At 37.5% G+C, this 24,049-nt stretch overlaps 1 long non-coding RNA gene across 1 annotated transcript in view; it reads right to left on the bottom strand.

The window, feature by feature from the left end:
• The window catches only part of LOC145713927 (uncharacterized), a 465,264-nt gene that overhangs the window by 116,411 nt on the left and 324,804 nt on the right, over window positions 1-24,049 (bottom strand). Inside the window, exon 6 of the long non-coding RNA XR_014136730.1 lies at window positions 12,555-12,796. This is a non-coding gene — a long non-coding RNA (uncharacterized LOC145713927). The remainder of the gene's footprint in view (window positions 1-12,554; window positions 12,797-24,049) is intronic.

Raw genomic sequence — 24,049 nt, 5'->3', positions numbered from 1 at the left:
TGTACTACCTGACCACCTATTTATACTGAGGATGGTTTGGCTTGGGAATGCTGAGTTTTATTATGATGGTTACTTCTGGCAATATTTCTACATAAAGTATAATTTTGAAGCTTTTTACCTCTTCTTACTATTTGGAGGGGGGGAGTTGGTATTCGGCTAATGATATGTTTGTTAAGGACAATGATATATTTATACAACGTTTGGCCCAAATAGAATTCTCTTTGCTGATAAAATTTATTGATAGGAAGTATTTCATATTAGTATATGTACTTTTCAATTTAAGACTGGGGAAATGGGCGATGAGATTCACAGCGTGCTACTTCAGAATATAGCACCTTGGCATACTGAATATTTTAAGTTGAAGGAGTCTGAGAAAACAGCAGAAGCAGGAATGAACTCCTTCCAGCCTTACAGGTCTTCCCTGAAACAGGCCATAAAATCCTCATGTGAGAGGTGCCCTCCTCATACCTAGAGGAAAGAAGCGTCCTTATCACTGAAGACAAAAGGATGTCAAGAAAAATCCTAACAAACAGGACTTGCTAAGTTTCCTGCTCATTCTTGCTACAATTACCTCATACTCCTTGACATATTCCTCCATAATTGTCCACTCTTCATCAAAACTAGCATAAAAATACGTGTTTCTTTGGGTCTTCATTACCTTATGGAAGGTTTGTCTGTCACATAAAAGTTATATGAAGTAAACCTGTATGCTATTCTTTTTTCAATCTATGTCGGTTTAGTTTTCAGACATAGTCAGGGTCCCCACAGATGCTTGAGGAAAACTTACTCCTCCCTACAGGTCATAAATCTTTTAAGGGCAGAGACTACATCTCTTTTGTGACTTGATTCCCCATAGCAGCTACCACAGGGTAGTAATCAACAGATCTTTATTTATTGAATGAATAAATTAATAAACTGGGTAAAGAATTCCATTATGCATTTGCTGCTACTGACTACCATTAAGGTTTTTCTTTTTTTTCCTTTTCTTCTGTAGAGGTAACCGCCACCCCCCCCCCCAAAAAAAAAAACAATCTGTCTAAAAAATTCTACAGTCTTCTGATATAATCTAAGAGTTACTGGTTGGGGGTGGGATGGGGTAGAGCATGATCATAACAATTAAAACACCTCAGGAGAAAAAAGCAAAGAGTAGAAGCATTGTAGGTGTTCTCTGAAATTCTGATTAGCCAGGGAACTCCTGCAAGGAGATTTGGCTTCTGAAAGCAGGGTTCCAGGTCTCCACCTCCCATTGAATAGGTAAACATATGTGAAAAGCATATATTAAGAAGGGGAAGCATTATAGTAGGAAATGTTTTATTTTAATGTTCCTTCTGTGATGAGCCATACAGACATATACTATCTCTACTATTTATGCAAAAGGCATTTATTCAGCAAATGAACAGCATTTTGCCACTCTGCAGATATGTCCAAGAATTAATTTGCCTTCTGGGGGAGGGAGGGGGGCTCACATACTCACGGGAGGGATGATTTCTGTACATGAAAAAAATCAAAGTAGAGAAGTTTAGAGAAGACAAAAATTTTGTGCCTGGGGGTGAGTTCATGGGGGAAAGGGAGAGGTGACATATATGGCCATGTTGATATATTGGGTTTTGTATTCTTTTGCATATATTTTCTCTTCCTTGACTGCCTTTTTCACGTATCTCCACTGTTCGGAAAATTAGGTAGTTTATAAGCATGTATAAAAGTTATATATTTTGCTTTCTGCAAGTTTCTAAGGAAACAAATTCAAAGATTTCTCTCTACCTACGGATACTTGTAGGGGAACAAGGAGGAACTAGGTAATCTCTGTTCAACAGGATATAACATAAGATTAAGCAAATAAATAAGACAGAACCTCTGGTTATTATCTTTACCATCCTGACTGATGGTCTGATGTAGAAAGGTAAAGAAGTCACAAATCTATAATTAGAGAGCAGTGATCGTATAGAGTTTTTTCAGTCTTTGTCCTTGCAGTCAATTTGTTATTTCCCAAGCTTTTACATCACCACCTTTGTTCTCGGTGCCCATCAGTGTGATAATGTCATTCTTGGAAATGTGGCTATTTTCATTTGTCATGGTCTGCATTTCAACCCGGGATTCTGTAGCATCTTGTGTTTGTTTGTTTTTTTAATTGCACACATGAAAAATCACACCTTGTGGTGTAGACTTCTATATGTTTTGGCAAATGCATAGAGATGCATCCACCAGCATGGTACCATGGAGAACAGTGTCATTACCTAAAAATATCTCTCTTCCGTTCTGTTAATAGTCAGACCCTTTCTCACCCTCCATTCCATGGAAGCTATTAATCAGCAACTTTATGGTCAACCACTCCCCAAATCCCCCAAACCCTGACAAATACTGATCTGTTTTGTTTCTCTATAGTTCTGCCTTTTCCAGAGGGTCATAAATGGAATCACACATGTAGCCTTTGGGATTAAATTCTTTGTAGCCTAATTATTTAGGATTGTTATGCCCTCATGAAGAGCTGAACCCTTTATCATTATAATATGATATCTCTGTTACTGTTAATATTATTTGCTGTGAAATCTGCTTTATCTGATATTAACACAGGTTCATTGGCTTTTTTTTTTTTTTTTTGACTAGTGTTGCCTTTTTTTTCTATGCTCTTACTTTAAACTTACTTATAGACAGCATGTACTTGGGTCTTATATTTTTATTTATTCTGGCAATTTCTCATAGGCAGCATATACCTAGATCTTGCATTTTTATACAATTTGGCAATCTCTGCCTTTTAATTAAGATATTTAGATTATTAACATTTAATTTGATTAGTGATATGTAGGTTTAAATCAAACATCTGGTTATTTCATTTCTATTGGCCCCATCTGGTCTCTCTTCCTTCTCCAACTATCTTTTGATTTAATTGATTTTGGGAGGAGTCACATTTTTTAATTCATTCTGCCAGTCTCTTTTAATTGGTGTATTAGACCTTAACATTTAATGTAATTATGGATAAATTAAGGCTTGAATTTGACATTTTATTATTTTAATTTTTGTTTGCTCTGCCCTTCTTCTCTCCCTGTTTTTTTTTCCTGGCTTTGTGTGGGTTACTTGAACATTTTTTAAAATTCATTTTGATTCATCTACAATATTTTTTAGTGTATCTCTTTGTATAGCTTACTTAGTGGTTGCTGTAGATTATCACATTATATATATTCAAGTGATGTGTTATTCACCCACATTTTTACTCTTTCTGAGTTATTTCTTCCTTGGTAAGATTCCAAGATTCTTTCCTTTATCATTTCTTTTCTGTTTAGAAAAAATTCTTTATCCATTTTTTTGGGGTAGGTCCACTGTTGAGAAATTTTCTTAATTTTCCTTCATCTGAGAATGTCTTAATTTCCTCTTAATTCTGAAGGTTATTTTCAATAGATACAGGATTCTGGGCTCATAACTGTTTTATTTCAACACTAGAAAAGTGTTGCTCCACTTCTTCTGGCTTCCGTGGTCTTTGATGAAAAATCTGCTTTCATTTGAATTGGGAAGGTATTGTTTCTGTCACAGATTCCAAGAGGTCTTTCTTTGTCTTCAGTTTTCAAAAGTTTGACTATTATGTGTCTTTATGCAGATTTCTCAGGGTTTCATTCAGCTTCTTGAATCCATATGTTTACATCTTTTGCATCAAGGAATTGTCATCAGCCACTATTCCTTTGAATATCTTTTCAATCTCACTCTATTTCTCCTTTATTGCTGGGATTCCAGAAACATGAATGTTAGATCATTTTCTACAGTGCCACCTGTCTCTTAGGATTTCTTTATATTTTTTATTCAACTTTCTCTCTGTTGTTCAGATTTTGTAATTTCATTGTTTTATCTTGAAGTTTGCTGCTTCTTTCTTATGGGGAATTCCTATGTCCTCTCCATTCTGCTGTTGAGGGCATCCATTGAGTTTTATATGGTTATTGTACATTTTAGTTCCAAAATTTCTCTTGGGTTCCTCTTTATATCTTTTATTTCGTTACAAAGATTTCCTATTTTTTGGTAAGATCTTCTATTTTTCATCTGTTTGGAGTGTGTGATTGCTCATTCAAATACTTTAATGATGGCTGCTTAAATATTCTTGTCAGATAATTCTATGATCTATGTCATCTCAATGTTAGTATATGTCGATTATCTTTTCTTGTTCGGTTTGATATCTTGGTTGTTTGCTTGACAAGTGATTTTCAGTTGAAGCCTGGATATTTGGGTATTATATGATTCTGGATCTCTTTAAAATCTTGTGTTTTACCAGGCTTCTTGTGACACTGCTTAGGTGAGTGAGGTAAGTACCATCTTGTTACGCCAGATTCTCTATTCAGACTCTGCTCACACCTGGGGAAGAGGGCTCTTTTTACTACTGGGCAGAGATAAGAATTCAGGCTTTCCATCTTGGCTTCACTGATACCACCATGGCTACTAAGGGGAGGTGCACCTAATTACTGTTCACCACTTTTCCTTCACTGACACCATGAGAGATTTACCTTGTTACCACTAAGTGGTAGTAAAAATCACGACTCTCCACTAGGCCTCCTCTGGCACCATGCCAGTAGGAGGGGTAGGAGATGTCTAGTTACTTCCAGGTGGAGAGAGATGCAGGCTTTTCACATGGCCTACAATGACACCACAGAGGGTGGTGGACTCGTGATCAGTGAAAAGTTGCGAGAGTTCTGATTCTCCCTCATACCATCCCAAGAACAAGGGAGTAGGGTGGTTTGTTACCACAAGGTAGAAGTAGAAATCTAAGTTTTCTATGTGGTTTCTACTCATGTCATGTGGTAGACGAAGGATGTATTGGGGAACCTCATTGTTACCCCATGGAGATGAGAGTACTGACTCTCAATTTAGTCTTTTCTGATACCGCCCAGCAGGGATGCACAGATTCTTCATCATAGTCTGGCAACTGCAGTTCCACTATATTTGGTCCATTTTTTGGTTGTTTCTTACAGGAGGATGAATCTGGCCCTTAATACTCCAATTTGGCTAGAAGAAAAACACCTTATTTTCATAATTTTTTTCAGGTCGGTTTACACAGTGTGCCAATCACTCTATGATTAAAAATATTATCAGGCGGGTCCAGTTCAGTAGGCATTTAATCCCGAATATTAAATTACAGGTTAAACTAGAGTTTCAACAATGAAAGCCTGTTAAACTGAAATTTAGAGATAGAGGGTGGAAAAAAGGCAGAAAAGAATTTCATTATATACCTAATAAAAGTAGATTATTAAAAACAATACCACAATGTTCCAAGAAAATAATCACTATTAGATTTTTGTCAAAGGTTTTACTCAATTCTACATAATTAAATCTTGTTCCAATGATATTGTTCAACAGTCTAGTTTCATAGAGTTACCTACTTCTAGAAAAAACCAGTCCTGGAAATTATGCATCTTAAGTTCCCCATAGGCTGAGTCTCCCCAGTGTCAGACTACAGTGGTAACATCAGCACACATCCATAAGCTCGTTCTCTCAAACCCAACTACATTAAAATAGTCCAGAGTCTCTGCTAAAGGCTGTTTTCCCAAATCTCTTAGGTTATCTTTAATAGCTCCCTCAGAGACATGTGCCAATCTGTAACTTATGGCTTTGCTATTAGATAAATGTAACATGAGAGCAGAAATCTCTGATTGAGGAGAAGGTCTATCCCTTTATTCCAGCAACTCCCATCACATCAGAGCAAAAAAGAATGAAATCTCTCATTGAGATACGGTTCCGAAGCATGTACACCTCCCGATAACATTTTGTCCCAACTTAACTGATTATTATAAGGGTTAAAATATACCACGGTCAGCAGAGGAATTGCTGAATCGAAAGCACCTTAGGGTCTCTCCTATAAAATGTATATCATGATCAGTAATATCTCATAAGACAGTTTTATAGCCAGACATAGAAGTTTTTGAGAAATCAGCCTGTTGATAATGTGTCATCCCGTGCATAGAAATAAAAGTAGGAATCTACACATATTATGAAGATTAACCACTATTACAAATATCTTTGTACTGTAGCACTGGTCCTTCACAAGACTAACCTAGGGGAGATTAAGTTTCTTCTTTAATTTGACAGTTGTCTTCAGATTTTTTACCCTAATAAAGAACAACCTTACCATTCTGTTGAGCCAATTAAGAAGATAATGAGCATACCAAGCAAAGCTAATTATTTCTAACATTCTTTCTTGTTCAAGAGTGCCAATTTATCAGTTAGAAGATGAGGAAAAATCCTTTGGTGCTATGTAGCAGCTGTCTTGGGAGCAATGAATATGGTTAGGGTGCCAATAAATCCTTTTCATTTGTATTACTCTGATTTTGAGGTTTGAGCTCAGAGGAAAGCAACATCATAAGAGTTTTCCAACAAGAATACAACTGTTTGAGAACAAGAAAGATCCAGACAGGAGCAATACCACATAACTACTATAACAGAATGATTCTATAATAAACATTAAAAATTCAGTTCTTTATGTCAGTGTTTTATAGCTGTCTATAGTTATGGAACTCCCCAAAGCATAAAATAGCATAAAAATTAACAGACTTTCTTGAGAATGCACAGTCAGGATGTATGAGGCAAAAATCATCTGTCATCTAGGTAGAATATACTGGAAAAACAAAGAATAACTTTTTATTGTCTCACATTCAAAGCAGGCAATACTCTGAAGACATTTTGTCTTCTGAGCTACCAGTATTTTCTCCCACTTAAACATAAAATTTCTTGGGGCGCCTAGGTGGCTCAGGTGGTTAAGCGTCCGACTTTGGCTCAGGTCATGATCAGGTCATGATCTTCTCACAGTTCGGGGGTTTGAGGCCCACGTTGGGTTCTGTACTGACAACTCAGCCTGGAGTCTGCTAAGGATTTTGTGTCTCCCTGTCTCTCTGCCCCTCCCCCCGCTCATGCTCTGTCTCTCTCTGTCTCAAAAATAAAAACATTTAAATAAATTCAAAAAAGCATAAAATTTCTTAATAAATAAGTAAATAAAATAAACATATACATGTATGACCACACTAAAAAAATGAAAGATTACAACATTATTTGAAAATTTAAACTTCAGCTTTTCACATATAAGTACTTATATGTACTTTTAACTTATAAGTACCTTATAAACATATAAGTACTTTTTCTACATCGACAGATATGTTCACATATAGCTAAGAATATATAAATTAAAGCTATTATCTAGTGATCAACTACTTTTGCTTTTATCCTTCTCTATTCACTTTGATCTCTTTAAAAATTTTCCAGGTAACCTAAGAGTATTAATCAATTACACTTATATCTTATAGAACATAAATTATAATTGAAAGATTCTGAATAAGTTGTAAATTAATTAAGTAACAATGCAATCACGGTGGATATTAAAAGCGTAAGTTTTCTATGGGGCACCTGGGTGGCTCAGTCGGTTGGGCGTCCGACTTCGGCTCAGGTCACGATCTCGCGGTCCGGGAGTTCGAGCCCCGCATCCGGCTCTGTGCTGACAGCTCAGAGCCTGGAGCCTGTTTCAGATTCTGTGTCTCCCTCTCTCTCTGACCCTCCCCCGTTCATACTGTCTCTCCCTGTCTCAAAAATAAATAAACGTTAAAAAAAATTATAAAAAAAAAAAAAAATAAATAAAAATTAAAAAAAGCGTAAGTTCTCAAAAAATTATAACATAGTGAGATTTTACTCACATGGTATAAGTGGAGTAACTAGTGTTTATGAATTTTGAAATATTCGTTGGCTTTCACATGGACAAAAAAATCCAGAAAGGTATTAGTTATTATAGATCAATTTAGTTGAGCATCTATGTTTAAATTTACATTTTCCTAAAATTTGTGTGTCAGGAATCATCACTTTCCTGACACATAAGACAGGTATTAGAGAGACTCAATTACTTAGATTATTTTGTAAGAAAATAAAATCAAGTACTGTGTATACTTTATACAGGACGAATGCATCTATCTTTTCCTAATTAATTAATTATTTTACATTAGGAAGATTTTTAGAGCAGTTTAAGGTTCACAGCAAAATGGAGGGGTAAATATTGAGATTTCCCTGCCCCCACAAATGTATAGCATCCCCCATCATCAACACTCCCACCAAATTGGTATATTAATTACAACTAGTGAACCTAAATTGGCACATCATAATCACACAAAGTCCATAATTTACATTCTAGTTCAATCCTGGTGTACATTCTTTGGATTTGGACAAACGTGTGATGTATATCCACCATTATCGTATCCCCAGGAGTATTTCCATTGCCCTAAAAGTCCTCTGTGCTTTGCCTATTTATCCTCTCTGCAACCTCTGGCAACCACTGATCCTTTTATTCTGTCCATAGTTTTGCCTATTCCAGAATGTCATACAGTTGGAATCATACAATATGTAGCTTTTAAGACCATCTTCCTCGACTTGGTAATACCCATTTATGTAATCTCCGTGTCTTTTCATGGCTTGATAGCTCATTCCTTTCTAGTGCAAAATAAGATTCCATCCTCTGGCTGAGACACAGTTTATCCCTTCACCTAGTGAAGAGCATTTTGGCTGCTTCCTAGTTTTGACAATTATGAATAAAGTTGCGATAAACATCCATGTACAAGTTTTGTGTGGACATAAGTTTTTTATTCCTGTGGGTAAATACCAAGGAGCACAACTGTAGGATCCTATGTTAGAGTATGTTTAGATTTTTAGGAAACCTCCAACCTGTCTTCCAATGTGGCTGTACCATTTCGATCCCCACCAGCAATAAACAAGAATTCCTATTGTTCCCCTGGCATTCAGTGTTCTCAGTGTCCAGGAATTGGCCTTTCTAACGGGTGGGTAGTGCTATGCCATTATTGTTCTAATTGGCATTTCTTTGATGACACATGATGCGGATCATATTTTCGTATGGTTATTTGCCATCTATATAGGTTTGATGAAGTGTCTGTGCAGATCTTTGGCCCATTGTTTAATGAGGTTGTTTGTTTCCTTATTGTTGAGTTTTAACAATTCTGTGTGTCTAGTTTATATTTAGTTAAAATTTTACTCAATTTATTTAATTTTTTTAAAAAAGTTTAGCAACTCCTCTTTCCTCCACCCCCTGCCTCTTGCAACCACCAATCTGCTCTCTGCATCTGTGAGCATGTTTCTGTTGGTGTTAAGGTTCCACATATAAGAGATCATACAGTATTTTCCTCTCTCTGTCTGACTTATTTCACTTAGAATAATGCTCTCAAGGTTCATCCATGCTGTTGAAAGCAGCAAGATTTCATTCTTTTTAATGGCTGAATAGCATTCCAGTGTGTGTGTGTGTGTGCGCACGCGTGCATTTGTGTGTGTTGTGTACCATATCTTTTTTTTTTTTAATTTTTTTTTTTTGTACCATATCTTCTTTCCCCATTCATCCACTGATGGACACTTAGGCTGTTTCCATGTGTTGGCTATTATAAATAATGTTGCAATGAACAAGGGGGTGCATGTATCTTTTCAAATTAATGTTTAGGTTTCCTTCAGATAAATACCCAGAAGTGGAATTGCTAAATCACAAGGTAGTTCTATTTACAATTTTTTTTGAAGTATGTCCATACTGTTCTCCATAGTGGTTGAACCAATTTACATTTCCATCAACAGTGCACAAGGGTTTCCTTTTCTCTACATCCTTGCCAACACTTATTTCTTGCTTTTTTTTAATGAAGTCATTCTAACAGATATGAGGTGATATCTCATTGTGGTTTTGATTTGCATTTCCCTAATGATTAATAATGTTGTTTTGGATAACAGTCCTTTATCAGATGTGTCTTTTGCAAATACTTTCTCCCAGTCTCTCGTCTGTCTTCTCATTCTCTTGACACTGTCTTTAAAAAAGCAGAAGATTTTAATCTGAATAAAGTATAGCATATTAATTATTTCTTTCATGCACTGTGCCTTTGGTGTTGTATCTAAAAAGTCACTGCCATACCCAAGGTAATCTAGAATTTCTAAGTTATCTTCTATGAATTTTATAGTTTTGTGTTTTACATTTGGGTCTGTGATGCATTTTGAGTTAATTTTTGTGAAGGGTGCAAGGTGTATATCAAATTTCATTTCTTTGCATGCAGATGTCCAGTTGTTCCAGCACCATTTATAGACAAACTATCTTTACTCCATTGTATTGCCTCTGCTTCTTATGTCAAAGATGGGTTGACTATATTTATATGGGTCTATTTATGACTTCTCTGTTCTATTCCATTGATCTATTTGTCATTCACCAATACCACAATGTCTTGATTCCTGTAGCTTTATAGTAAGTCTTGAAGTGAGGTGGTGTCAGTTCTCCAACATTGTTCTTCAATATTATGTTGGTTATTTTGGGTCTTTTGCCTCTCTATATAAACATTAGAATCGGTTTGTCAATATCCACAAAATAAATTGCTGAGATTTTGATTGAGATTACATTGAATCTATACATCAAGTTGGGAAGAGCTGACAGCTTAAAAACATTGAGTCTTCCTATCCATGAACATGGAATATCTCTCCATTTATTTAGTTTTTTTATTTATTCACCAGAGTTTTGTACTTTTCCTCATATAGATCTTGTGCATATATTGTAAGATTTGTACTTAAGTATTTCATTTTGGTAATTGCCAATCTAAATGGTATTGTGTTTTTCATTTCAAATTCCACTTTATTGCCGGTATATAGAAAAATGATTGAATTTTGTATAATGACTTTGTCTCCTGAAACCTTGCCAAAGTCACTTATTAGTTACAGGAGTTTTGTCTGTGAATTCTTCTGAATTTTCTACAGAGAAAATCATATCATATACAAAGACAGCTTTATTTCTTACTTCCCAAACTGCATATATTTTATTTCCTTTTCTTGTTTGATTGCATTAGCTAGAACTTTCACTATGATTTGGAAAAAAAGTAGTGACAGGGAACATGATCTTAGTTGGAAAAATTCAAGTGTCTCACCATTAAGTATGATGTTAGTTACAGTTTTTTTTTGTAGATATTCTCTAGAAAATTTAGGATGCTATCACTATCTTTAAAAATAATTTAACAAAATAGTTTAATTTGTATATGATTTACGATAACTAAGAGTAATAACGTTTATAATTCTCTAATACTTATTTGTTACACAATATTTTTTATAATGTTTGTTTATTTTTGAGAGAGAGAGAGAGAGTGTGTGTGTGTGTGCACGCACAAGTTGGAAGGGGCAGAGAGAGAGACACAGAATATGAAGTAGGCTCCAGGTTCTGAGCAGTCAGTGCAGAGCCTGATGCAGGGCTCAAACCCATGAACCATGAGATCATGACTTGAGCCGAAGCTGGACACTTAACCTACTGAGCCACCCAGGAGCCCCTATTTGTTATGTAATATTAAAACTATTCTAATTTTGCTCGTCTTCATTTAGAACCTTTTCTTAAAATTAGCTTTGACAACAATGCTCATTCCTTTGTTTCTTAGTTACCTAAAGGTCAGCCATTACCTAAAATTTAATTGTTCCCTTTTGAGCACATTTTTTTCTTTTTAATTCTCTTTTTGGGTGTATGAGTTCTTGAGACCATTTATTCTAAATATACATAAGCTAAGTCCCTAGACTAATTAAATATGTGCTCCATTAAATATGATAAATTTGACAAGCTTGCTAATTTCCCTCTAGATTAGGTAATTTGGTTTCAAAAAACTACATGACTAAGGAGGTGGACCCCTTTATGCTCCACCGGGATCCCTTCTCATTGAAAGACATGCCCCAGCTGCTAGGAGTGATGTAAACAGAAAGCCTTCAGTTGTCACTGCTACCGTGGCTGCAGGGAGCCACAAAGTTAGCACTATCCTGATCCAAGTGGTGATTTAATGTGTGGCCATCTTGACCTAACAGGAAACAACTCCGAAGGGTAATTTTAACTCCAGAGTGCCCCCACGGGGTTGCCAGGGCATCTGTAGGGCCGGCATTAGTTTGGACTTCTCCTTCTGCACATATGTGTTGATCTCCTCATACCTCCCTGCTAAACTCTACCTCTGGATCTACTTCCAGGAGAACCCAACTTGCAACAGTAAGTAGGTAGGTAGAGACTTTGCATTTAATAATACTATTTATATTTACAGAGAAAGTTCCAGCTCTTAGTCCATTCCAGCCAATCCCTCAAGTCACTATGCCCAACACAAGAAACTGTCTTCTTCTTTAACATCAGAGAATAAGATAGTATATTTTTGTGATATTAGCTGAAAGGATTTTCTGTTCCTTCTCCAGCTCAAGATGAATCTCTCTGTTTGGACTAGATGTTCTCATGGTGCATACAAACGACCACTTCCTTTAATCAATTACCTATAATTTTTCAAAGCTATTTTAAAGAAACAGGCAGCTCTCTATCTAGAATCTCTCTGATCATGAACACAAAGAATTATAAATGACTATTTAAAGACATATACAAACATGTAAAAAGTTACCAGGCTAATTATACAACTTAAGCTAAAAGAAAAATGAAAATAAGACATGAAGCCCTTACCAGTGAAATACAAAATAACTTTCTACAACTAATTTAATAAATGAGTACTTTCACACCCTATCTTTGCTAGAGGATTTTGTCATCCCTTAGTAGCATAATGTAATACTCAACTCACCTTTCCTCCAGTCCTATGACTTCATTCTGGCACCAAATGACTTTTCCAGGAACGTACAGGAGGAACGAGGATGGTGACATTCACTGTAATTGCCCAAACCACGGAGACATCCAACACTCTGGCTCCAAACTCCCTCTCCAAGTTTTCAATATCATTCTTAGTGAGGTATTACTCAACTCAGGGCTGTTCTCCATTCTGGTAGGTTTTCATGAGTTGAGTCATCTTGGCAGGACCTCCAAAGTCTTAAGAAAAACAAATTTGACAAATTCATTATGTCAAAGTTTTATTTAAGTTTCATTCAAGAGACTAAGCCTCTATATCTGCCAAATAAAAGATTTTACTCTTGGTAAAGACACAGGAAAAAGACTGATTAGGAAATCATCGTTGGACCAGATACAAGATGAAAGACTGTTTAAAGATATTTAGACTACTATGTGATAGTTAGATGGATAGGAGGTTAGTAAATAACACCTCCGGTCTAAGAAATTTCATTTAGGTCTATCAGAACAGTCCCCCAGCATGTTACCATATATCAGTAATAATCATCAGTTGTCTAAAAGAGTCTGGGAATTACATCACACCAGGTTTGAGTCAGTTGTTCTCCCTTACTCCTCTCCCATCCATCAAGAACCAACTCAGTTCCTCCGGAGAAGAAAATGGGATTCCAGGGTGTAGATGTGGGATAAGAATGTAAAGATGTGATTGAGACGGTGGATATGCAAAGATGTTGAAGAAGGGACCAGTGTGGTAACACAGAAGTCAGGATGAGATCTATCTAAATCAGGTGGGCATCGTTTAGTAGGGACACATGAGAACAGGGTTCCAAAAACACACAGTCAGATAGAGCCTCCACATTTTCTCAAATGGGAGAACTAACCAATGCTCTTTTCTCTCCCATTCATATTGACTTGGTTATTGACTGTGCAGGAGCCCTTTGTTCATGTACCTTCTAGGCCAGGGTAAGCCAGGAAGCATACAACCTGGTGGTTTTCTGGTCTTATGTTTTTGTCCCAGAAAGAGGCAGCTGTTAGGGGAACTGTGGGACTCTGGTATACTTGTGATTACAGTAAAGATTTTTTGATATGTCAAAATTGATGCACTAAAACTCCACTGAAGTGGAGAGTAAGCGGAGCTCTTTTAACTTTTATGGTTCAGCACAGAGCACCTTTTGCCTCAGCTCTTGCTCCAATGGGAGAAGTAAATGGCAGAGTACTTACACAGGTTCCAATCAATTATAGAAAAAAATATGAAGGGCAACAGACAAAAATCCAGACTAACGAATGCGCTACTAAACATTGTCTATCTTCTAGCTACACATTGGTACACTTTAGAGAACAATATGGTATCCCCTAGCCATGTGTGGCTACTTGAATTTAAATTTTAACTAGTTAAAGTTGAAAAAACAACAATTTGATTGCTCAGCGACACGAGCCACATTTCAAGTGCATGATAGACACATATGGCTAGTATGTACCATACTGGACAGCAGAGACTTCCAGACCATTTGTATCATTGCAGCAAGTGCCATTGGAAACTGCTGCTCTAAACAGTAAGAGGTATCTCCAAAAAATCCATACTAATGCGTCCACCACTAAATGTCTTATGTTTATATAGAAATATACACATACAGAAGATATACATATATATGTACATACATACACAAAGTCCATAGAACAGTATACATTTCAATGAAAAACAATGGCCCTGGGGAGCCTGGGTGGCTCAGTCGGTTAAGCGTCTGACTTTGGCTCAGGTCATGATCTCACGGCTCTTGAGTTCAAGCCCCACATCAGGCTCTGTGCTGATGGCTCGGAGCCTGGAGCCTGCTTCGGAATCTGTGTCTCCCTCTCTAACCCTCCCCTACTCAGGGTCTGTCTCTCTCTCGCTCTCAAAAGTAAATAAAAACATTAAACAAGTTAAAATAAAAAATCAATGGCCCACTCCAATTTATAGTTCAATGTTTTAATATATTGCCTTCAACTTGCATATGTAATTATACGCTCTCATATTTTTATATGCCACTTTGTGTTCTTCTGGTTTTACATAACCTCATATCAGACATCTTGTTTATGTTTCTCCATAATCTTAATTATCATTTTAATGCCTGCATAATATTCCATCATTTCGATGTGCTAGAATTTGTTTAACCACCTCTCTAATGGTAGACGTTCTTCTAGCACTTACTCCTTTCTTTATCCTGATTAAGGTTACAAGGCATTTTCTGTGCATAAATGTTTCTGCTGTTCTCTTGTACTTCATAACTCCTTTATTCGGACATGCTTTACAAGAGATATCCCATTTAGAGCCTCTGGAGGGCCCAGGATATAAAACTGTCTTGGACCAATTTAATCCAACACTCAAAACAAATAGTTTATGGAAAGCAGTGAATTTAACAGTTATTTAGAATGTGTGCCTTTGGCAGATGACCTTGACTTAATTGTCCAATTTTCATTATGCTGTAGCTTTTGCTCTCTTATATTCTGTAATGTTTTGGGCCCCAGAGGTAGTCTCTAGAAGCGCAGAAGTCATGTGAACCGGAAGAAATAACGGTCAAGACCCATTTTAATTTTACCTGCTGTCTCAATTACCTTCACCCTCCAACCAGAGTTATATTCTTGATAGAGGTAGGGAAACTGGGATCTGATGGCCCAGGAGTGTCTATTCTATGCCTATGGGGCTCCTGAGTTTCCCTCCATTTACACTTAGAACTGAGATCCGGCATCCCAGACATCTTTACGACCTCTTATCCAGGCCTTGAGTCTGCCTTAAAACCCAACAAAGATTGGGGTCCCTACTGCTTTCCCATTTTCTTTTCAACCTGTGGTCTCTAGAACGTGTGTTTGCTTTGCTCTTTAAGGTAAATTTTAGGAAGAGCTCAAGGTCTCAGCCTTGAATCTAGGGTTTGTGGGTGTAACGATCATACAGGATCAAAAAGTTGAAAGGACTTACAACCTTTCACACATAAGGCTTTAATCGAGGGAAGTACAGCAAAAGAAGAAAAGCAATCAATCATGGAGGGTTTTGACATATCCAGGAGTCCCTGTCAGCGTCCTTTTTCCACTGCAGAGGGTGTGCTGTATAGTCAGATTATGGGCTACTAAGATATGTTCAAGGCACCTCGGTTTCAAAGAACCTGAGACACAAGTTTGCCGAGGGGCCTTCAATACTCCACTGGTCACAACTAAAACCAGACTGTCAACTGTGAAACCAGGTGCAAATCATCATCTATAGACCCCCTAACCAATGTAGAAAAGTCAGGATATGATGCCTCTGAGGGAATTTTGAGCTTTAAATAGCATATTATAAATCATTAACTAGCACCTTTCACCCTTATCTTAGCCAAAGGTTAGTACCAGACTTTCAGGCATCCCTGGAGAGGAGCATAGAGCTAGCCCAATCCAGGTGCAAGTTAAATCTATCTTCACGCAGAGAAAGAAGCTAAATACAGGTCCTCAGTGCATAGGTTTCTTCCTTCTATCACTATTCTTTAAGGCAACAAATATTCTTGTGTCATGCAAGGTTTCCTGAAGGACACATGTCAAGTCTCACAAAAGTTGCCTGAGCTTTATTGCCTTTCTTTGCGTCTTCAAGTCTTCAAGTTGAGAAACTCTTTGAACTTTAACTGATCAATTTATTGAATAGGTAGAAGAGGTCAGAATAAAAGAAAAGACCTGGAAGCCATAAATCAAAGGGATTCTCAGTTGCCATTGGAAAAGAGCTGCAGGGTATCCGACTGCAGATGGGTAAGTAGTTATTCAGTAGTTATTCAGTTCATACTCTCATCTAACTCTGAAAGGGAAAAATTATAGAGAAACCTTTCCAGCAGCTTCTCTGTGGTTTTTTTTTTTTTTTTTTTTTTTTTTGCTTCCTCACGTGACCGACCACAGGAAAACAAAATGTGCTGAACTACACTCCCATAAAGGCAATTTGGCTGGAAACCTCTTGCGGTGGCTTTTGTTCTTTTTGGCACCGGATTAACTTGCCAGGGCAGCTGGAACAAAGAGCCACAAGTTACGTGGCTTCTACCACAGGAATGTATTGTCTCACAGATCTGGAAGCTCAAAGTACCAAATCAAGCTGTTGGCCAGAGTTGGTTCTTTCTGAGGGCTGTGAGGCAGAATCTGTCCCAGGCTCCTCTCTTGGCTTGTAAGATGGCCGACTTCTCCCTGGGCCTTCACACCACATCCCTTCTATGTGTGTCTATCTCTGTCCAAATCTCTTTTTTTGATAAGCACACTAGTTATCATGGATTGGGGCCCACACTAATGACATCATTTTAAATTGATTAGCTCTGTAAAGACTCTTGCCAAGTGAAGTCACATTCTGAGGTACTGGGGGTTAAGACTTCAACATTTGAATTTGGAGGAGACACATTTCAACCCATAAAAGGTACATATTGAAAATCAGGCTGCTTCTCAAGGCCTCTACAGTATTTTTTTCTTTGTATTCCTCTTCCTCTTGACAGCAGCTGTCTTCAGGATAGGCTGAAGACAGAGAATTCATCTCTTTTTTTTTTTAATTTTTATTTATTTTGGAGAAACAGAGTGTGAGCCAGGGAGGGGCACAGAGAGAGGGGGACAGAGGATCCAAAGTGGGCTCTACACTGACAGCACAGAGCCAGATGCAGGGCTTGAACTCAGGAACTGTGAGATCATGACCTGAGCCAAAGTCAGACGCTCAACTGACTGAGCCACCCAGGCCCCCTGAAAGAATTCACTTCTGATGGGCAAAATAACAAGACACATATATAAGGAGGGAGACGTAACAGATAGCCTTCTGGATAGGAAACAACTGTGATGTAATTAGAGACCCATGTGTGTTTTTAAAACATAGAAACCAAGATAGCTTGAATGCTGTGAGTCACCATTCAATGCCAAAATGGCAATGAAGTCTTGTCACTCCTAAAACAAACAAGAAGGGTGCTTAACTGTACTTAGATGAAGGCCATTAAACAATGTTTTGCTGCAATTTGCTAAAAATTGTTTAGTAACAATTATTTATAAATTGCTTACTAACAATTTACTAAAAATTGTTTCACAATTTATTGGCATAATTGTCAATAATAACATAATAACAATAATTACTCTGGCAAATATATAATTTTGTGAAACATATTGGAGCCCATAAAAATGTTTTAAGTATCCTCTTTAATTATACAACAAAAATATAGTATATAAAATTGAGTTCCTTTCAGAAAAGGATATTTAAGAATGGTAGAATAGCGGGGCGCCTGGGTGGCTCAGTCAGTCAAGCATTCGACTCTTGGTTTCTGCTCAGGTCACGATCTCACGGTTCATGAGTTCGAGCCCTGCGTTGGGCTCCACGCTAAGTGTGGAGCCTGCTTGGGATTCTCTCTCTCCCTCTTCTTCCCCCTGTTCCTACTCGCTCTTTTTCTGTCTCTCAAAATAAATACACTTCAAAATAAAAAGGTAGAATAGTGATGTTTACAACCATATTCTTTCCACTTTATGGCTTTAAACAGTATTTGTACCCAGGTGATAAGTGATATGCTATGGTCCGGGGTCCTGGTTAGAAGCATAGGCTACAGGCATGTTATGTAGAGAGATCCTGGACCTCACTATCTTGCCCCTATCATTTAACTAGAAATGTTCTAGTCTTTGGTTTCTAAGCAGAAGTTCTTCAAAGTAGCCAAATGAATATAAATATCATTAGCATTGGAAAATGTTTTAAAATAAATTTTATTAGTATACATCTAGAGTATGATCTGGTTACTTTCTCACATATTGTTAACTATCTCCTTTTCTTTAATAATTCATGTGGAAAAAGTACAGATGAATATTCCCTAAGATAGACCAGATGGTGGGTCCTAAAACCAACCTTAACAAGCTCAAAAGAATTGATATATTCAAAGAATATAATGGAATTAAGGTGGAAATCAGTAAGGAAAAGATAATAGTAAAATCTTTAAACACCTACAAATTAGGGTGCCTGGGTGGCTCAGTCAGTTAAGCATCTGACTTAGGTTCAGGTCATGATCTCAAGGTTCATGAGTTCGAGCCCCACATCAGGTTCTGTACAGACAGCTGGAACCTGGAGCTTGCTTTGGATTCTGTGTCTCCCTCTCTCTCTGCTCCTCCCCCATCCGCATTCTGTCTCTCTCTCTCTCTCTCAAAAATAAATAAACATTAAACACCTACAAATTAAGCAAAACACTTCAAAATAATTCATGGGTCAAAGAGAAAGGTCAAAAAATATTTTCAACTGAATGATAATACAACATATAGAAATTTGTGGAATACAGCTAGAGAAAGTTTAGAAATTTTATAGTAATGGGGTGCCTGGGTGGCTCAGTCGGTTAAGCGTCCGACTTCAGCTCAGGTCATGATCTCGCAGTCCATGAGTTCAAGCCCTGCATCGGGCTCTGTGCTGACCGCTCAGAGCCTGGAGCCTGTTTCAGATTCTGTGCCTCCCTCTCTCTCTGACCCTCCCCCGTTCATGCTCTGTCTCTCTCTGTCTCAAAAATAAATAAATGTTAAAAAAAATTTAAAAAAAAGAAATTTTATAGTAATATGTGCTTACATTAGAATTAAGTAAAGTCTGAAATCAATAATCCAAGTTCCTAGTTCAAGAAACTAGGGGGAAAAAAGCAAAATAAACCTAAAGTAAGAAGAAGGAAAGGAATAATAAAGAGAAGTCAAAGAAATCGAAATTGAAACAGAAGAAAAAATAGGGGAAAACAATGGACCACAGAGTTGGTTCTTGAAAAGATTTATTACAAATTGATAAACTTCTAGTAAAACTTAAGAGAAAAAAAGACAGAAAATACAAATTGCCAATATCAAGAATGAAAGAAGATATATACCTAAAGATAATACAGGTATTAAAAGGATAATAGAGAATACTTCAATCAACTCTATTCATATCATTTTGAAAATTTAAATTAAATGGATCAATTTCTTGAAAACCAGAGTACTAAAACTCACTCAAGATTAACTATATCCTGAACTGTTGTGTAACTATTAAAGAGATTTAATCACTAGGTGAAATCTCCCAAACATGAAAACTCCAGGTCTATGTGGTTTCATTGGTGCGTTCTGCAAAAACTTAAAAAAAAAAAAAAAGTAACACCAATTCAACAAAACATATTTCAAGAAACAGGAACAAAGGAAACATCTCATAATAAATTTTATGAGAGCTGCATTACTCTGAAACCAAAACCAGGTAAGGATAGTAAAAAGAAAACTATACTCCAATGTACCTAATGAACATAGGTATAAAAATCCTCAGAAAATTGGCAAATTTGAGTTCAGCAATATATACAAAGTATAATATACTATGATCAAGTGAAATCCATCCTCAAAATGCATGCCTAGCTCAATATTCAAAGATAAATCACTTTCTCTCAAAAAAAATTTAAAAATAAAGAATTAGGGGCGCCTGCGTGGCTCAACTGTTAGATGGCTCAGTCGGTTAAGCATCTGACTCTTGATTTTGGCTCCAGTCGGGATCTCATGGTCATTAGATTGAGTCCCCTGTCAGGGTCCATGTTGAGCATGGAGCCTGCTTAATATTCTCTCGCTCCTTCTCTCCCTTTCTCCCTCCCCTACTCATGCTCTCTTTTTCTTTCTCAAAAATAAATAAATAAATGAATAAAATCCACCATGTGTACGGTTTAAAGTTGAAAATCACACAATCAGGGGCGCCTGGGTGGCTCAGTCGGCTAAGCATCTGACTTTGGCTCAGGTCATGATCTCATAGTTTGTAGGTTCGAGCCCCACCTTGGGCTCTGTGCTGGCAGCTCAGAGCCTGGAGCCTTTTTCAGATTCTGTGTCTCCCCTCTCTCTGCCCCTACCCTGCTCACGCTCTTTCTCTCTCTGTCTCAAACATAAATAAACATTAAAAAAAAGAAAAAAAAAACAAAGAAAATCACACAATCATATCAACTGATATAGAAGAGCACTGGGAAAAAGTGTAAAACCCATTCATGACAAAAAATCTCAACAAACTGGTAACAGAATGGAACTTCTGCAATGTGATTAAGGGTATGTACGAAAAACATACGGACAATACCGTACTTACTCATGAAAGTACTTTCACTCAAGATCAGAACAAGGCAATGATGGCCCTCTAACTGTTACTATTCAAAATCATACCTGAGTTGTTAGCCAGCGTACAAAAGTAAAAAGATAGCAAAGGCCCACAAATTGGGTAGTTAGAAATAAAACTGCCCTTACTCACAAACAACATTATTGTCTACCTATATAAACTAAGAATCTACAAAAATATGCCACTAGAACTAATAAGTTATTTACCAGATTGCAAGATACAAGGTTAACACACAAAAATCAATCACATTTACATACAGTAGCAATGTACAATTGGAAATAGAAAAGTTTTCAACAATACAACTTTTTATAATTGCAAAAAATGAAATAATTAGGTATAAATCTAAAAAGTCTGCCATCTATATGTTGAAAACTACCAAATACCAATGAAAGAAATTCAAGGAGACCTACATAAAAGGAATGATAGTCTATATTCATGGGTTGGAAGACTCAACATAGTAAAGATATCAATTCTCCCTGAACTGTTCTACTAATTTAATGCAATTCCAATCAAAATCCCAAAATGTTTTTATAGATACAGACGTTAGCTCTAAAATTCATATGGAAGGGCAAAGAAAGAAAAAAACAACTAGAATAAGAAACAATTTGGAAAAAGATGAATAATATGAGATGAATTACACCACCTGATTTAAAAAAAAAAATTAACATTTATTTATTTTTGAGAGACAGAGAATGAGCAGGGGAGGGGCAGAGAGAGAGGGAGACACAGAATCGGAAGCAAGCTCCAGGCTCTGAGCCGTCAGCCCAGAGCCCGACGTGGGGCTCGAACTCAGGAACTGTGAGATCATGACCTGTCGCTTGACTGACTGAACCACCCAGGTGCCCCTACACCACCTGACTTTAAGGCTTATTACACAGTTATAGTAATTAAGAAGGTGTAGCATTGTCATACAGACAGACACATAGAGCAATGTTACAGAATAGAGTTCAAAATTAGACGCATGTGGGGGAACATGGAGTTGACATGCTTTTTCCTATTCTTCCCACAAAGTACACCTAAAAACCCTGGATATTATGTATGTCACAAACATAAGATTTTGAAAGGTGGAGAGAAAAATGGAGATCAGCTAAAAACCTTAGGATCCAAAGAGAGACACAGTGATAATTTACCCGAGTGTTGTTTTTGCCCGATATGTCTCAGACTGGGTGCTGGAGAAGCAACCTGGAAATGCCAATGGGCACAGTTAAAATAGAAAGCAAGGGGTGCCTGAGTGGCTCTTGGTGTCAACTCAGGTCATGATCTCACGTCTTCCGAGGTCAAGCTCCACATCAGGCTCTGTGCTAACTATGTGGAGCCTGCTTCGGATTCTCTCTCTCCCTCCTCTGTCCCTCCCCTGCTCACGCTTTCTCTGTCTCTCTCAAAATAACTAAATAAACCTTAAAACCAAAAAAAGAGAAAACAATAAAGCACACTCTCTCTAGCCTAAGGGTTAGGGAAGAGGCAGCCTAGCAAGAGATGAAACTTTTAGAAAATAACTTTTGTAATACAGCCACACATCACTGGGAAAAGCCTGTGGCCTGACCTCCTGTGGCCTGACCTCTACCCATACCAGGAATGGCTAAGTAGGAAGCCTGGACTCTCAACTTCATCAGGTTCTGAGGCACTCCAACTTGCGTGCAAGTGTTGTATCAGAGAAGGTTCAAGAAAGAAGGTGGTACTTTCATTCACGCCAAGCAGTACAAAGCGTCACGCCCCCACCCCAAATCATAGAGTCGGTAGAAAACATGCGGGGGGCCTGGGCTTCCTCCATCACCCGGTAGTAATGAAACACCCCTCGTTCTCATGCACTGAGGAGGTACCCAGGGGCCCAAGTGGAGAGTTGAGATTTACAATACTGCCCAATGGTAAGGAAGATGCCTACACCATGGTGCCACTGGAGATCATGTTGGGAGTACTCATGAGGCACTCCTACCAATGACAGCCAGGGAGATACCAGTGGAGGTGTAGTGGGAAGGCAAAACTCCCACCCTTGCTCAGGAGTAATAATGAGTTCCCTCCATTTCAGTGTCAAGGGAAACTAAGTGGAGAAATCAGACTGCTGTTTGCAACTAGCAGTAATGAGGCAGCGTCACCCTTTCCACTCTGCGGTGTCAGAGGAAGCTCATTAAAACAAAAGGTCTATATACAGTCCAGAGTCTCAGGAAATATGCAAAACGTCCAGGTTAGGATAGAAAAAAAAAAAGTCACTTATACCAAGAACCAGGGAGATCTCAAACTGAATGAAAAAACATATGCAATACGATTCCCTAGAAAAATGGCAGATGTGTTAGAATTATCTGCCAAAGATTTTACAGCAGGCATCATAAAATTGCTTGAATAAGAAATTATAAATACACTTGAAACACACTCATGAACACACTTGAAATCAACACTACTAAAGCCTCAGCAAAGGAACTGAAAATCATAGCAAATAAATAGAAGCTATAAAGAAAAACCAGAGGCATCTGGGTGGCATCCGACTCTTGATTTCGGCTCAGGTCATGATCTTGTGGTTTCTTGAGTTTCAGCTCTGCCCTGGCAGTTTGGAGCCTGCGTGGAATTCTCTCTCTCTCTCTCTCTCTCTCTCTCTCTCTCTCTCTTTCTCTCTGCACCTCCCCCACTTGTACTGTCTCTGTTTCTCTCAAAATAAATAAAATAAAATAAAAAACCAAGAACCAAATGTAAATTTTAGAAGTTATAAATGCAAAAAAATCAAAGGATGGGATCGAGAGCGAAATGGAAGGCAAGTAGAGAAAAATTACTGAATTTGACAAGAGAACGAAAGAAGTTGTATACAGTCTTTAGACTCAACGAGAACAGACTGAAACACGATGAACAGATTCTCAGAGGGAAAAAAGGTCTAACATTTATGTCATGGAAGTCTCAGAAAGAGAGGAGAAATAGGGTGAGGCTAAAAAACTACTTGATGAGGTAACTGCTGAATACTTCCCAAATTTGGCAAAAGGTATAAACCTTCCGATTCAGGACACCAAGTGAACCACAAAGAAATCCACATAAAGGCACAAGACAAACTTCTGAAAACCAAAGACAAAGAAACAATCTTGAAATCACTGATAGAGAAACCACTACCCAACAGTGAGAGAATAATTCCAATGACAAAGGATTTCTCACCAAAAAATATGTTGGCCAGAACAAAGTTGTACAACATTTCTTTGGTGCTAAAAGAAAACTGTAAACCCACAATCCTACATCCAGTGAAAATATCCTTCAGGATTAAAAGGGAAATAATGACATTCTCAGGCGAAGGACAACTAAGAATTTGTCACTAGCACACTTACCCTAAAAAAAAATGGCTAAAGCAAGTTTTATTAAGAGAAAGGAAATGATTAAAGAAGGAATCTTAGGTCACCACGAAGGAAGAAAGAACACAGGATCAGAAAATATTCGTAAATGCATTTACTACTTCT

This window comes from Panthera onca, chromosome X (assembly GCF_046562875.1).
Source record: "Panthera onca isolate mPanOnc1 chromosome X, mPanOnc1 haplotype 2, whole genome shotgun sequence".
NCBI classification, from domain to species: domain Eukaryota; kingdom Metazoa; phylum Chordata; class Mammalia; order Carnivora; family Felidae; genus Panthera; species Panthera onca.
Note: the sequence above shows the minus strand (reverse complement) of the source record. Positions and strands in the feature narration are given on the sequence as shown.